Source organism: Mixophyes fleayi, chromosome 2 (genome assembly GCF_038048845.1).
Source record: "Mixophyes fleayi isolate aMixFle1 chromosome 2, aMixFle1.hap1, whole genome shotgun sequence".
Taxonomy (NCBI): domain Eukaryota; kingdom Metazoa; phylum Chordata; class Amphibia; order Anura; family Limnodynastidae; genus Mixophyes; species Mixophyes fleayi.
Genome location: NC_134403.1, coordinates 235396093 through 235413709, shown reverse-complemented (window position 1 = coordinate 235413709; position 17617 = coordinate 235396093). Strand labels below are relative to the sequence as shown.

At 41.4% G+C, this 17617-nt stretch overlaps 1 long non-coding RNA gene across 1 annotated transcript; it reads right to left on the bottom strand.

The window, feature by feature from the left end:
• Positions 1-9057: 9057 nt before the first annotated feature.
• Positions 9058-15104, bottom strand: LOC142138746 (uncharacterized). The gene is made up of 2 exons (XR_012688106.1): positions 14755-15104; positions 9058-9276 (listed from the first exon to the last, which is right to left on the bottom strand). It is a non-coding gene; the product is annotated as an uncharacterized LOC142138746 (long non-coding RNA).
• Positions 15105-17617: the final 2513 nt, after the last annotated feature.

Genomic DNA, 17617 nt, shown 5'->3' with positions numbered 1-17617 from the left:
GAGAGTCCCAAAGATAGTGCTACCAGCACTTGGTTGATGAAGCAGGTTCACCCACAGGGAATCCAACAGGAGAGTTCAGGAATGCACAAGGGTCAGAGAATACACAGGAGTCCATGGAGTCAGGCTAGCAAACAAGTTGCACTGACAATGAGCAGGTGTCAGTGCTGAGTTTAAATAGAGCAGGTTTGAATGACCCGCCCTGAAGGTGAGTCATGTGATCCACAGGAGAACAGAGCAGACAGGGAAAGTAGCAAACCTGGACAGGATTGTTACAGTACCCCCCTCTTAAAGGGGGGGCTCCGGACACCTACGATAACTTTTTAGGGAATCTTTTCTGAAACTGTGAGTAAACTAGGGGCATGAATGTCTGAAGCTTTAACCCAGGAACGTTCCTCAGGCCCATAGCCTTTCCAATCGACTAGAAATTGCAATGAACCTCTGGATCTACGAGAGTCTAATAGTTGTTTGATCTCATACTCAGTTTGATCTTGAGAAGTAGCCGGAGGCGGTGAAGCTGTGACGTTGGAAAATTCATTTTGTACCACCGGTTTTAGCAGAGAGACATGAAACACATTAGGAACCCGTAGTGAGGACGGAAGCTCTAATCTGAAAGCTGCTGGATTGATCATCTCGGAGATTCGGTAGGGACCGATAAACTTGGGTGCTAGTTTCATACTAGGAACTTTTAAACAGATATTTTTTTGTGGATAACCAGACCTTATCCCCTGGAAGAAGTGGAGGAGCAGGACACCTTTTCTTATCGTAAAATCTTTTAGCCCGAGCAGCAGAATTTTCCAGATTACTTTTGGTTTGTGTCCAAATGAGAGAAAACTTGCGTAGCAGGGAATCTACAGCAGGAACGGTGGAGATAGGAGTTTGAGAAAAGGTAGGTGGTCTGGGATGACATCCATACATGACAAAAAAGGGTGAATTACAAACAGCTTCATGGAAATGATTGTTATGGGTGAACTCGGCCCACGGAAGGAGTTCCAGCCAATCTGCTTGGTGGGCAGACACATACATTCGTAGGAATTTTTCAAGCTCTTGATTTGTCTGTTCGGTCAGACCATTAGATTGAGGATGGTATGCCGAGGAAAAGTCCAATTTAATGCCTAACTGAGAACAAAAGGATCTCCAGAACCTTGAAACAAATTGTGAGCCACAGTCTGACACGATATGGAGTGGACAGCGGTGGAGGCGAAATATTACTTTGATGAAAAGTTCTGCCAACACTGCGGAAGAAGGGAGTCCTTTGAGGGGAATGAAATGAGCTGCTCTTGAAAAACGGTCTGTCACCACCCAGATAACCGTATGAGCTTTGGAGGGAGGCAAATCGGTAATAAAGTCCATAGATATTTGAGACCAGGGTACTTCAGGAACAGGTAGAGGAATAAGAGGACCGAAGGGTCTATGTCAAGGAACCTTATGTTGTGCACATTTAGAGCAGGCAGAAACAAATGATTTTATATCTTTCAAGAGGGATGGCCACCAATAGTACCGGGTCAGGAGTTCTCCAGTCTTCTTGACTCCAGCATGACCCGAGAAGCGAGATAAATGGGCCCAGCGTAACAACTTGAGACGTAGATGTGGTAATATGAAGGTTCTGCCTGGAGGGCGAGTAGATTTATGCACCGGAGTAAGGGCCAAGACACAGCTAGGGTTAAAGATGGGATGAATGTCTTTGGGAGAATCCTGGTCTTCGGAATGAAAGGACCTAGAAAGAGCATCTGCTTTTTTATTTTTTGATCCCGGACGGAAGGTAAGACTAATATCAAATCTTGAAAAGAACAAGGCCCTTCTGGCTTGACGAGGATTCAGACAACGGGCTGAACGGAGATAAATGAGGTTCTTATGGTCGGTATATATCGTAATAGGAAACAAGGCCCCTTCCAACAGATGTCGCCATTCAGACAGGGCTAATTTAATAGCCAATAATTCTTGATCTCCTATTCCATAGTTCTTTTCTGCTGGGAGGAATTGCGAGAGAAAAAGCCACATGGATGTAGTTTCCCAGAAGTGTCCCGTTGAGACAAAACTGCACCAGTGCCCACAGAAGATGCATCTACCTCCAAGAAGAAGGGACGTTGGCAATCAGGTTGCTGAAGAATAGGAGCAGAAGTGAAGGCTGACTTTAGATGTTCAAAGGCTGAGATGGCCTCGGGGGACCAAAGCTTGGGATAAGCTGATTTCTTGGTAAGGGCAGTGATGGGGGTAATGATGGTAGAATACCCCTTGATGAATTGTCTGTAGTAGTTAGCAAAGCCAAGGAAGCATTGGATAGCTTTCAGACCGGTGGGCAAGGGCCAATCCACAATTGCTTTTAGTTTAGCCGAGTCCATCTGAAGGGCTGTGCCCGAGAGGATGTACCCTAAGAAAGGAACCTGAGGTTGCTCAAAAAGGCACTTTTCTAATTTACAGAAGAGGTTGTTTTTTCTCTCAGACGAGCCAGGACTTGACCTACATCTTCCCTATGTGAAGGGAGGTCTCGAGAAAATATCAGAATGTCGTCCAGGTAGATGATGACGAATTGATAGAGAAGGTCTTGGAAAATATCATTCATGAGAGTTTGGAATACAGCTGGAGCATTACTAAATATTCAAAGTGCCCATCGTGTGTGTTAAAGGCTGTTTTCCATTCGTCACCAGCTTTAATACGAACAAGATTGTAGGCCCCTCGTAAATCTAATTTGGAGAACACCGTAGCACCTTTGATGCGGTTGAAAAGCTCAGAGATGAGGGGTAATGGATACCTATTCTTAATGGTAATAGCATTAAGGCCTCGAAAGTCAATGCATGGCTGGAGGTCGCCATCTTTCTTTTTAACAAAAAAGAATCCAGCTCCAGCCGGAGAGGTCGACTTCCGGATAAAGCCTTTTTGCAGGTTTTCTTGAATATATTTAGACATTGCTTGGGTCTCAGGAAGAGAAAGAGGATATACACGACCACGAGGAATAGGTTTGTCAGGGAGAAGCTCGATTCCACAATCCCAAATGCGATGAGGGGGAAGCTTGGTTGCCTCCTTTTCACAGAAGACATCTGCATACTGTTGGTATTGAGGAGGTAAAGATGGTAACGAAGAAGCAATGGTTAGATGAAGAGGTACTACATTCTTCAGACAGTGAGACTGACACCGTGATCCCCAGGACAAAATTTGAGCAGTATGCCAGTCCAGAGTTGGGGAGTGGAGACGTAGCCATGGCAAACCTAACACAAGGGAGTTGATGGTCTTTGGAAGGACTAGGAAGGAAATTTTTTCCTGATGCAGAATTCCAATCTGAAGGTTGAGAGGAACAGTCCGGAACTGAATGAAGCCTCCTGGAATATTACTGCCATCGATGGCTGTAAGGCGTACAGGACGTTCCAATGGTGTAGTAAGAATATGATATTTCTTCACCACAGTGGCAGCAATAAAATTACCAGCTGCACCAGAATCCAGAAATGCATCAAGCGGGATAGAGAGATTTCCAAAAAACAGGAAAACAGACAACAAGAGGTTCTCTTTGTGGCGAGAACTATTGATGGAGAAATCAAACATACCTAACTGGTTTTCCCCTGGCTCTGTTTGGCCTGAAAGTTTCCCCAGACGAGTAGGACAACTACTGATGCGGTGGGCCTTCCCTCCACAATAGAGGCACAGATTATTTTTAAATCTTCTCTCCCTCTCACTTGGAGAGAGGTGGAACCTACCCACTTGCATGTGTTCTTCTGGGGGCAAAGAGGCCCCTGAGTTCTGGAAAACAGGGCGAAGATTAGGACACCGGATCTGTTCCTTTTCTTGAACCCTCTCCTGGAATCGAAGATCTATTTTGACATATAGCGAGATCAGATCATCCAAGGAAGATGGGAGGTCACGGGAAGCCAACACGTCTTTTATTTTATCAGATAGGCCTTGCCAGAACGTGGCCACCAGCGCTCCATCATTCCAGCGCAACTCGGAGGCCATGGTCCTAAATATGATGGCATATTGCCCCACAGAATGAGAGCCTTGGCGTAGACTAAGAATTCCTGAAGCAGCACTGGAAACTCGACCAGGTTCATCAAAAATTCTTTTTAAGGTTGTCAGAAATTCTGTGTAATTTTGCAGCAAGGGGTCATTCTTCTCCCATAGGGGTGAGGCCCATGCCAGGGCTTGACCAGAAAGGAGGGACAGAATGTAGGCAATTTTAGCCCTATCCGTAGGAAAGTTCCTGGGTAATAATTCAAATTGTATTGCACATTGATTCACGAATCCTCTACATGACTTGGGGTTCCCATCGTACATTGGAGGATTAGGAATTCGTGGGTGCAAGGTAGTTGTGTATGCAGAAGCCGACGACTCAGCAGATGTCTCAGGTTTACAGGAGGATGCCAGAGGGTTCTGAAAAGAATCCAGACGAGAGGATAAACCCTGTAAGAACTGCATGAGGCGATCTTGATTGGTCTCTTGCTTTTCCACTCTCTCTACTAGATGTTGAAATAAGTCCTTGAGAGAGGGATCACCCATGGTGTTCATTTTCTTTTATGGTCAGTGCAAACTGTTATGGACTGGAATAATATCAGGCCAAGTGGGCGGTTCCCACGAAGGCCTTGGCACGTGACTAGCTGAGTCAGGATCATATGATGCTTAGAGAGTAAGAACACAAGGCAATGGGTCTGCTTAATATGTACTTCAATGAATATGAGCATAGTACATGTCAACACATAACAACAATGCAGCAAATAGTAATGAGATGTAGAGATAAGCAGAGTATCATATATAACATTACAATATTTAAGCATTAAACACGGCAGTACTGCAAATCACAAGGAATATATATATATATATATATATATATATATATATATATATATATATATATATATGGGACATAAATGCAAGTATCAATAAAACACATAGAATATGTATTGCATCCACTGAGCACAGAAGGAGTCCACGGCTAACTACTAGCAGGTTCTGTGCACATCAGAATATGTAAGTAAGTCACGGCAGGGCGTGGCAATGGTTTTGTATTTGGCAGTAGTCAGTATGCAGCATGGATGGTGATAGCTGTGACAAGACATGTATAGAGACCAGCAAAGTTCTGTACACAGAGATGGTGAGTAACGATGTTCAGGATACCACAGGGGTCCGGTAATTAGTAGAGATTAGCACTACAACATATATGCAAGGTAAGAGTCTGATCACAGCAGAATGTAGAAATAGCAGCATCAGCAGAACAGTCCAGAAGGTATCAAATAAGTTCTTGTACAGTAGTATAGGTGAGATGGCAGTTCAGTATATCACAATGATGATAATCTGCACACTTGGCATAATAAACAAAGTCTTGTCAAATGATGCATAAAGATACTTGCGAACAGGAGAGTCCCAAAGATAGTGCTACCAGCACTTGGTTGATGAAGCAGGTTCACCCACAGGGAATCCAACAGGAGAGTTCAGGAATGCACAAGGGTCAGAGAATAAACAGGAGTCCATGGAGTCAGGCTAGCAAACAAGTTGCACTGACAATGAGCAGGTGTCAGTGCTGAGTTTAAATAGAGCAGGTTTGAATGACCCGCCCTGAAGGTGAGTCATGTGATCCACAGGAGAACAGAGCAGACAGGGAAAGTAGCAAACCTGGACAGGATTGTTACACACAATGGGTAAACTTTGCACTTCTCCATTATAGTCATGACAAACTGAGTTCCATATGAGCTAACAACGGACGACACTGGATTGCACGGTTGACGTAAGAGCCCCTAGTTAATTATGGGGAGGGGTCATAGTTTAGCAAATAGCTAAGGGGATTAGTGAAATAAATACAGCCATTTTCCCATAGTGTCCAATCCAGCTGTCATGTTTACTATAAAATCTACTTTTCTGCCTGTTTGTACTCAAATCCTTGTACTCAAATTCTTGTATTCTTATTATTCGTTGCTCTCCTATTTTCTCATTCTTTACATCTATGCTAGTATCTCTCTCTCTTCTCTTGTTTAGAGATACAAAAAGACGTAGACATGGTGTCAGTAATGGGGCTAAGACATTTGTGACATAAGACGGACTCAGGGATATACACACTAGATTGACATAAGTCACAGAAACAGGGGTTTGGTGTTAGGTTTATAGAAAATGCTGGTTTTTAAGCAGAAAGTTTTTGTTGTGGAAATATGATTCCTATTTTATCGATTGCATATCTGTTTTGTTTCTTTTTTGTGTTTCGTGCCTCCTGTACAAAAATGTGCCTTTATATGTATGCACAAAGGGTGGGGACAGGAGATTGCTGGAGGTTAGACATACAGATATGCATCTCTGTGTAGAACATTGGAGTAGGATTTTTGCCACAAGATACGACATAATGTGAAACCCTAGAAAATGTAAAATTTTCATGTTTTATATTTTTTCACTGTTAGACAGACATGTACTGAATACTGTTATATTTTGAAGAAAGTGTTATAGAGATACACCCCTTTGCCCTTCTCATTTAGCCAAGTAGCTGAATGTGAGGTACTGAAAATGGCATGTGAGTTGGCAGAGGGAGAATCGATTGATATACATTGGTCTTCAGCATTTTTCTAGTCTAGGGGGCGACGTTGAGGTGACTGAAAAATCTTTTTATAGCAGTACCAGCACATGAATAGGACACTACATAGAGGACTTGATACAGTGACACAGTTACCAACTGAAGTAGCTGCTAGTAAAATCCACACTTACACACACGACTTTACATGGCTGTCACACCAGGGCGAACATGGCTGTCAAATAGACAGCAGGGTTTTATGTGACATCTGACAAATCTATGTTTTGTTTTTGTCACTCACCGGACCGTGAATGCCTCTGTTCTTGTGCGTGGTTCTCTCTCCTTCCTGCCGGCGCCCGTCTGCCATCTTGATAAGACTGCGCATGTGCAGGATCCCTGAACTCTTATGACCTTGCTTTTAACTTAATTGGTGGATCAATCACCTCTCCACCTGTGGCCTTTGTATAGTTGCCTGATCTTGATTCTCACTCCCTGTGAATCTCTGAAGGTGTTTCCTGTGTCCTGCTCGTGTCTTCAGTTTCCTGCTGGATTACCTGCTCTGCTCATCGTTGGTTCCCATACCCGCTACAGACTCCTAGCTCTCCTGCTCGTGTCTTCTGCTTCCTGCTGGATTACCTGCTCTACTCACCGGCTTTTCCCATACCCGCTACAGCCTCCCAGCTCTCCTGCTGTGTCTGCACCGGGACAAGCCTCTCTACTCAACGGCGGTATGCATACTTGTTATTGACTATTAGCTGTTATCCTGCATATCTGCTTTGGACAAGTTTCTCTACTCAGCAGCGGTATACATACCCGCTATAGACTATTAGCTGTTACCCTGCATATCTGTTTAGACAAGTTTCTCTGCTCTCCAGTTGTATACATACAGCCATAGACTATTACTATTACTCTACTTATCCGCACCTGGACAAGTCCTCACCTCCTCGCAGTGGTACAACTTGCTATCCGCAGACCACTGACTTCCCCGCTACCTACCTGCACCTGGACAAGTCTTCCCATCACAGCAGTGGTACAACTTGCTATCCGCAGACCACTGACTCCTCCGCTACCTACCTTCACCTGGACAAGTCTTCCCATCATAGCAGTGGTACAACTTGCTATCCGCAGACCACTGACTCCTCCGCTACCTACCTGCACCTTGTCGGGGTACCAAGGCTTGGTGCCCTCATTATCGATCTCTGATAACCTGATTTCCTATGTGGTATTTTGCTGTTAACAGGAGAGTGAAGAATAAAACACAAACGAGGTGTTGCAGTTTCAAAATCAGCTCTGAGGGTCCATGCAAACTGATCCTTTATTTATACATAGTGACCAGCATTAACTGGTTAACAACAAGGACATATAAGGAAATCTCTTTAGCTCAGCAAATATACATATAAGCCCACATCCTCTGTTCAGCATTACATGCTTTTCCTGCCAGTTGCTTGCTTCTGTCTGGCATCTTGCTGCTGTCTTGTTCCATAGGAAGAATCTGTTTTTTTCCTTCAAAGCGTAGTCCTATATAGTTCTTTTTTAAGGCATTTACCATATATTTGTACATCTTAATAACTATCAATTATTTTATACTCTCACATTCCCCTCTTTTATTACATTAAACAAATATACATGTGTTTCCTGACCCTTCCTATCATGTCATGATACAGGGCTACCTAATCTCAAGCTACATTTATCCCGACTTTGACCTAAAGTCTCCATGAAGATAGAGAATTAATCATTCACAAGAGAAAGTATCCTTGCATCATTTATTCTTTCCCTAGCAGTATTTTACTGCAGTATACACATGTTATTTTTGCTTGATAGGGGTTCTTCCGTTTACATGAGGTACATACTTTTTGAGTTTGATTAAAATATGTTGGTACCGGAGTCATGGCCTGATTAACCATTTTCCTAAACTTACAGGACAAATAACAATGCCACACAATCAACAGGATCAAAACCATTACTAGATGAGTAACATTTTGGATACATCCTGAAAATGGGTTAGTCAAGTTATACATTTCTATAGTTTGTTTATCATGGGTTACTAAGCACACTATTTGTAGTGCTACTTCTATAAACATATCATTTCTCCTGTCATGGAGCTCCCAATTACAGACACTAGTTGGATGTTCTAGCTTACAAGGTTCATAAACTTGAGTGTTTTGAGAGCACACTATTCCATTGTCTGTATTTGAACACAATCCTAAGTTATGTGTGTTGTTATTATCATCTATATACTCCCCTCTTATCTGCGGGGTCCATAATTGTGTTCCACCGACCTGGGCATAGAGTGGGACAGGCAATATGAGGAATTTACACATTATCTCAGTCCTCGGTATACTGTATGTCTGAAAACTTCCTATGCACCAGTAAATGTAAAGTTTAACTTACAACAGGGATATGGAATCATTCTTCTACTACTTCCTGTTCCTACATCTACCATCACACATTCTTCTTGATTACTTGATTTATTCCATATCATACCTGCACATTTGGTTAAGTCTACCTTCTTAACTTTATTTCCTGGCGTATACATCTGTATATACATTATCTGTACTGTTACTAGTGCTATGCACATTATCACACAAAAAGGATTCATGGTGCTTCAATTTTCACTGTCAGCTTTTTGCAGTGAGATGCGTGGACCCAGGTGTCTCGTCCTCCTAACTTAACAGAAGTGGGAGTAGTCAAGACCACTTGATATGGACCATCAAATCTGGGTTCCAAAGTTTTCCTCATGTGCCTTTTTAGGTAGACCCAATCTCCTGGTTGCAAGGCATGTGTTCCTGTATCGTTATTTGGATCTGGAATGGAGGAGAAAACTTGAGAGTGCACATTAGTCATTATCTTTGTAAGCTGTATTAAATAATCAGTTAGATCTGCATGATTATGTTGCAATTGCTGAGGAAAATAACACCCTGTCTTCAGGGCTCCCCCAAACAATATTTTATAAGGGGACAACTTATGCTTCTTTCCTGGTGTTGTTCTAACTGAATATAGAGCTAAAGGTAGACAATCTACCCAGGTTTTTCCTGTTTCTGCAATCATTTTCTGAATTTTTAACTTTAATGTGCCATTCAATCTTTCCACTTTTCCACTTGCCTGCGGCCTATACGGGGTATGAAACGCTTGCTGTATCCCCATATCCTTCATTATATTTTGCATTACTTTCCCCGTAAAATGCGATCCTCGGTCTGATTCTATTGTTTCAGGTATTCCATACCTGCAAATTACCTCACTTATCAGTTTCTTGGCAGTGTTTTTAGCTGTTGCCTTAGCCACTGCCCAGGCCTCTAGTCAATTTGAGAATAGATCTGTGCACACAAGGACATGCTCATAGGTTCCTACCCTAGGTAGCTGTATATAGTCAATCTGCAATCTCTGAAATGGGTACAATGGCTTTGGTGTGTCCTTCTGTGGTGTTTTCACTATCTGACCTGGATTGTATTTTCCGCATATCACACAGGCTGCTGCATATACCGTAGCAGCTGCATTGAATCCTGGTGCTACCCAATGTCGTAAGACAATATTGGTCATGGCTTCTTTAGAATTGTGGACCAGCCCATGTGCCAATTGAGTCATCATAGGGTATAGGCTTCTGGGCAGACAATACTTGTTATCTATTCTCCAGAGCACTCCCTGACATGTAGCACCTTCCTTTTCCCCTGCCTTTTTTTTTTTTTATTATTGAGGAGACTTGTTCCTGGAACTTTTGCAGTATGTCAAGGGTTACAGGCTCTTCAGGGTTTTTACCCTGTATCACATGACAGACCTGCACCCTGGGCATAAGTGCTGCCTGTTTAGCAGCAGCATCTGCCTTGGCATTTCCCATAGCCTCCCTAGTCTTTTCTTTAGTGTGTGCCTGGACTTTCAATATAGCTACCTTCTTGGGTAGCTGCAGAGCTCTAAACAGAGCCCTTATCTGTTCTGCATGCTTGATAGGTTTTCCTGCTGACCCCACAAAATCCCTGCTCTTCCATATTGGCCCAAAATCATGGGCCACGCCATATGCGCACCTGGAGTCTGTGTATATGATAGCTGTTTGGTTTTCTGCCATTATACATGCCTCAGTGAGTGCATGCAACTCCGCCTCTTGTGCTGAGCAGAAAGGTGGGAGTGGTTGTTGTATCAAAGTCTCTTCCAGGGTGGTCACAGCATACCCTGTGTGTGGTGACCCTTCATAATAATACCTGGAACCGTCAACAAATAAGTTCCAATCTGCATTAGGTATAGGGACATCTGTCACATTTTCTAATTCCTTCATTTCTAGCTTCATTAGTTCAGCACAGTCATGTGACTCAGAAAAGGGAAAATTTTTGTGTGTATTTTGTCTGGTACTGATACATTTCTCCCTTTCTGATTCATCAAGGGTGGGTAGGTCCCCACCCACCTCTCTCCCCTCTGTTGAACCTGCTTCAACTGGAAACAGTGTAGCAGGTTCAAAAGTGTGCATCTTTTAATTGTTACATGTGCATGACTTAATAATGACACCTCATACTTAGTGAGCCTTGCTGTGGACAGATGCTTTGTTCTTGCTTGGTTTAGTATTTCTGTAACTGCATGTGGGACCTGTATAGTTAAGGGGTGGTCTAGTACTATATCTGCCACCTTATCTTTTAGCAAGGCTGCGGCTGCCACCGCCCTTATACAGGACGGGGCTCCTCTTATGATACTGTCTAGATGTAATGAATAGTAAGCCAGCGGTCTCTGTTTATGTGAGTGTACCTGTGAAAGGACCCCTTGGTGCATGTCCCTTAGATTCATTGCAGAACAAGGTAAATGGCTTATCATATTGTGGTAATCCTAACGCTGGTGCCTGCACAATGGCTTGTTTTAATGTTTCAAACGATGTTAGTTGTGATTCAGTTAAATATATCCTGGACCCTTTTACCTCACTAAGAGCATCATAGAGGGTTGCATTAGGAGGGATGCTCCGGCAATCCATTCCCTGCAGTACCCTACCAAACCTAGGAATGCCCTTAATTCCTTGGTGTTCTGTGGTGGCTTTACCTGCTGGATTGCAGTTATCCTGTCCTGTGTGAGGTGTCTGGTACCTTGTGAGATGCAATGTCCTAAAAATATTACCTTACTCTGCGCTGCTTTTATTTTTGTGGGTGATACCTTGCAATTTTGCTGCCCTAAGAAGTTAATTAATGATGTAGTCTCTTCCTGACACCTGTCATTCATTTGGCAACATGGTAATAAGTTATCTACATATTAGAAGAGTGTCTTGTTTTTATTCAACAGCTGCTTCATTCATTTGACTCTGTGAAATAGCCTGTGTCACTGAATCTCCTGCATCCAACATATCGTTGTATGCGGGTGGGGCAGGAGGTTCTTTTGGTTTCAATTCACCTGGTCTAGGGGTCTGACATTAAATCACACACAAATGTTCACCTAACATTCTCTCAACTGAATATACTTTCAGCAGGCATACATTTATCCATAGAGGCAACACCAAAAAAAATAAATAAAAATAAATCATTTGCACCTACAATAGGCTAAAACGACCTAGCTGGAATCCTAACATTGTACCACAAGTCAAATTACTAACAAAAATCCCTTCAAATCAATATCCAGAAATGTGGTAAAATTATACTAATACAAGTTTAAAAATGGAAAAGCAGAAAATATTATTCTTTCAGTAATCCACAAAACACTCTCTTTCTTGCTAAAAGAGGAAGAAAAAAATAAATAAATATCACTGATATGTTACAGCATAGAGTTGTGGAACTACAAGTCCAAGCATTCAATTAGCTTCAGCTTCAATTAGGTTGTTACCACCGCTGAGATGTTTCAATTACTCTTGAATTACCGAAGCACACGTGAAAAACCTTTTTTTCTATCAACCACATATATTGTCAAATAAATCCTTCTCTTTCACACTGAACACTGAACAAACTGGGGAGAGAATCTGCAACTTCATTCCCCATCTGCTCATATCCCCCCTCCCTTTCTCAACACACTGAAGTCTTTTACACAGAATAGGAAGGGGAAGACATTCCATTCTCTGTCTCTCACTCACAGGTTGTAAGACAGAAACATAACAAAAACTAAAACAAAAATATGCACAATGTGTAATTTGTCTTTTCTTTTTCCTAATTCATTTTGCACAACCAATACAAAAAGTATTATATCTGGCGCAAAAGAGAATATATGAAAAATAAGACTGCAGCTAAAAATAGTCCAGTGCAATTCTCAAGTTCCAATAGCCAAAAATAGAATGACCCTCTGAATTTAAAAGGCTTTCTCGAATTTTTACCAGCACAAATACTGTTAACTCTAAATCCTTCAGTGGCTAATTTAAATATTATTGTACACCTTTCTTCAACAACAGACATATAAAGCAATATGTCAAAATATAACAAATACAAACAATGAATCTTATCAGAACCAGAAGGGTGAGTATTCTTGAACCTTCACATCAAACTGATGAATCTTAGAAGACACAGAAATAACAACGACCTTTTTAGAGCAGAATAAAACTTCTACCCACCGCGGTTTTGTCGTTCCTAGTTCTGCCTCTCCCCGACTCCTTCACAGTTTTTCAGGAAGATTTTCGAAGCTCACTGTGGCCTCTAAGTATGTTAAAGGCAATAGACCTTTTGCCACCAGTAAAATCCCTTCTAATTCAGGTGTACGGTGCACACTGGAGAATTGATCTGAGACTCACACTGTTGTCTAGATTAATCAGTTCTGTTTTACTGAAACTGGTATACTAATATTTATACATAAAACCTGGCATACCCTCTTATGGTTACATACTATAATAATAAACAAAATCCTTTAAATTGTAGCTATGACCTGCAACCAATTGAACAAGGACATCTGTAAATCTTTCTCACTTAGAGCAGGACAGACAGTTTATCTTGCTTATCTTTACTGAAAGTGAGTTATATCCAAATTTTTAAAGCATAACCGCTCATCCTTTAAATCTGTTTATCTAATTGGAATTTCTTTACCTACGAAGGTCTGTAGTTAGTCATTTTTAACTAATTGACTTCTACATTATCTATGAAAGCTATATATTGCTTAATTAAAAATATCACAATTTCCTTTACAGGGGGTAGTTGTCCTGACGTCCCTTCTAATGGGTGACTATGTGGGTCTGATGGTGCACTTGGGGGTGGCTGAGTAGGAGGCAAGTTTACAGCTGTATGTCCCTGGATGTCTTCTAACATCTCTTCCTTTAACATTTGTTCTTGTTCTATATGTCTACATGCCCTTACCCATGCTGATACTTGGTGTTCTTTATTATTCCTAGTAATCTATATACTATATTCTTTCTGAAAATCTGGCAATCCCGCCTTCCTAAAGATGATATAGATTTCTCTAACAGCCACAATACCTTCTCTTTCCTTAACTAGATCCGCAGGAGTGTATGATGTCTGTACCATCATACCTTTACTGCCCTGGGCCCCCATTACTGCAGTTATGGGAATACCGGCCCCTAGTGTGCCTGAGAAGTGACTGTTATTCTAATTTTATACACCTTTACAATTAAATCCTGTTATGTATTGCTTGATCAACTTGGGTACATACTTTACTGATATTTTATTAATTAATAGACATGTAGGTGGCCTTATCCTTCTAAAAAATAATATATTAGCCACCATCCCAATCCTATTTGGGTTTTTAGATAGTCTGGACAACCATGACTTCCAACTATTGCTGTATATATCGTTGGATTAAAAATTCCCTCCTTATGTTTACCATATGTTACTGAACAATCAGTGTCAGTTCCTATCACCGCTATCAATTTACTAGTTTGTATTGTCAATGCCTTTTGAATTATAACAACACATTTACAGTCTGGACAACTAAGATTATTTTCTGACATTTATACTCTCCACAGCATATCTCTGATTCCCTCAGCTCCCTTTGATGTTTTTATGAAACAATATATTAATACTGGTACCATTATTACTCAATCTTTTCAGGAGCGAAGGGTTCTTATAATGACCTCTCAAACCCAAGGACAATCATTTACACAAAACAAGGCGAGGTCTCAGCAACAAGTATAGAGGACTGCTTTTGATTATCAAGGTCAATCAATAAGTTATGTATTTGCATCCTTTTATATATATCCTGTATCGACACAAACACATACATTCACTTATCTATTTTTCACAAAAAAAAACAAATATATATCAGGAAAACAGGTTATTCAGTAATTTGTTCAAATACCCATTATACCATCCCCTACTGAACCCCACCTTATATCTTACAGGAAGAGCAGATGGAGTAGTGAGTTGCAAATGCAAAAAACTTCGACTGTTCACCGCACGGTTTTCTCTGCTGTTCCTGAAGATTTAGGAGGTCTCTGGTCAGTCCTGGGCTGGTATGTTGAGTATCCCAGACGAAGTCCCCAGAAAATGTCGGGGTACCAAGGCTTGGTGCCCTCATTATCGATCTCTGATAACCTGATTTCCTATGTGGTATTTTGCTGTTAACAGGAGAGTGAAGAATAAAACACAAACGAGGTGTTGCAGTTTCAAAATCAGCTCTGAGGGTCCATGCAAACTGATCCTTTATTTATACATAGTGACCAGCATTAACTGGTTAACAACAAGGACATATAAGGAAATCTCTTTAGCTCAGCAAATATACATATAAGCCCACATCCTCTGTTCAGCATTTCATGCTTTTCCTGCCAGTTGCTTGCTTCTGTCTGGCATCTTGCTGCTGTCTTGTTCCATAGGAATAATCTGTTTTTTTCCTTCAAAGCGTAGTCCTATATAGTTCTTTTTTAAGGCATTTACCATATATTTGTACATCTTAATAACTATCAATTATTTTATACTCTCACAACCTGGACAAGTCTTCCCATCACAGCAGTGGTACAACTTGCTATCCGCAGACCACTGACTCTCCCGTTACCTTCCTTCACCTATTCACGTCCGCTCTGCTCTTCTTGGTTGATACCTGCCTCTGCACTATAGTTGCAAGTTGCTGACTTTCCTAGCATTATAGCTGCGAGTCGCTGACTCCTATCTACTCCATTGACATTCTCTCTCCACCTGCTGTTGTATAACGTTCCTACTATTCACCCTACTGCCCAGAGGATCGCTGTGGAAACCCCGCCCCTCTGGTAAGCATTATCATCTGGTGAATCCTGGGTAGAACTCCTAGCGCCCGTGACAGTTTTGTTGTTCGTTGTATTGTTTTAAAATGTGAACACACACACACACATGCACACATACACATATTAGTTAATATATGAAGATTAAGGTTATCTGAAGAATTTCTCCAGGTTAAACAAATCAACGTCATCCAATTACCACTTTGCAAGATCCTCAAGTATACACTGGTGTACCGATGAAATATATCTGGGTAAAGGTGTATCGAAATGTGTCTAATGTATTACTGTGTCATACTTAAAGCTTTTGTTATTCAATGTGATAGCCCTAGATTTATAATAGGTGATAGGGATATTCATATTACTGATAATAAATGTATAATGTATGAGTAGGGGTAACAAATTACATACTTTTGATTAGCCACAAACCAGTGTGAACATAAAATAACGGTACTAGTTAGAATGAATTGAATAGAATGAGGGTTGGAACTTGATTGAAGTGGCTGGTAGCTTTGTCCACTAGTCCTCCCCACTATCAAGATGACTCCTGAGCTGCCTCCTAACCTGTTGACTTTTGAAATGTTTATGACTTTTCTTGTGATCAGTTTGTAACTGAGAGACTAGTCTAGACCTTAAGAGGAAAGGTAAACAGTGAGACAGCAACCAAGAACGTTCAAAACACTGTCTCCAGTAAAGTTACACTAACTGTTGGACGTTGAGAGTAAGTTGTGGAACAGTAATTTCCTAAGCTCAGATTATTTGACAGACAGGTACCAAGTGTGGGCTACCAGCATCACGACCTCAAGGGTAGCAGAGACACACTGGTATCTATTCCATCCACTGCAGAGGAGCCATCACCCAGAGAAGGGTCTGTTCTGGGCGGCCTCATATGCAGTTAGTAGCACCTGAGCCAAAGACTAAGACAGTTGTCCAGCATGAAGTTGTAGTTTTTCCTGTTCTGTGTTTCTCTCATCCCATTCTCTTTTCAGGACAGTCAATTCTTTTAATTGTGGACAGGTGACAGAGGATGGTTCAGGTAATGATGTTGAGGTGTTGGGGATAAAGGAGAAGTTAGAAGCAAAATCGGTCCAGCCAATTACTCTATTCAATTCAGGGGTAAAGGAAAATTTGGAAACCTTGAAGCTTGGAGAAAGTGCGAGGGGCTATTGTCTGAGTAGCATTACGTCCGTAAGTACATTGACCCCATAGTTGAAGAGAGATACACCCAGCGATGCCAGTCCCGTAATATTCAGACTTGAGCAGGCATCCTTGAGAATGATTATCCTTCTTGGGTGGGTAAGGTTGTTGACCAAAAACTGCTGGGTGTGCTCTCACGTGCCTCAGTGATTATATCGAGTAGGACTAGTTCTGTTTCCACTAAATATTCCTGAGGTACCTGAATTATTGGTGGGAAGTCACTAGGGAAAAACTACAACACCTAGGTCCCTTAGTCTGGAGTTTACCAATATTTGGCAAGCCAATCACTGTTTCATGTACAAAGAAACAAAGAAACTTGATTATTGGGAGACTGGGAAGAATGAACAGACAATAGCCCGCCCAACAAGTGTTGAAGAAAGGAAATGTTGATATTATTGGAATGTATATTTTAACTCAGGTTGATGATGTTATTGGTAAATATGAACTATCTAAATGTTGTCTGAGCTAAAAGACATGCTTTGGTCGGATGAACCTGTAGTAGAGTATTCTGTATAACTGATACATGTTCTATTGTACTCTGTACCCCTCCAAATAATGTATTACATGTTTTATTGTACCCTTGAGGGGCATACAAAAAGGTTATCTCCAAGCTCCAGAGGTATACGGTCTATAGTAAAAGAAAAAAAAATAGTTTTGAGGATTAAGACTCTCTATTGTGATAACCTGATCTACAGACAGCGTGGTAATACGCCATAGGGGGACTTACATTACAGAGCAATGAAACGTTATACTGAGATCCTGCATATAAAATCTTTAAGGTGATAGCTTAGTGCACTATCAAAGGGTGGAGCTGTCAAAGTTGAATAATTGGATGAAATAAACTATATTGATTGATATTGTTATGACGC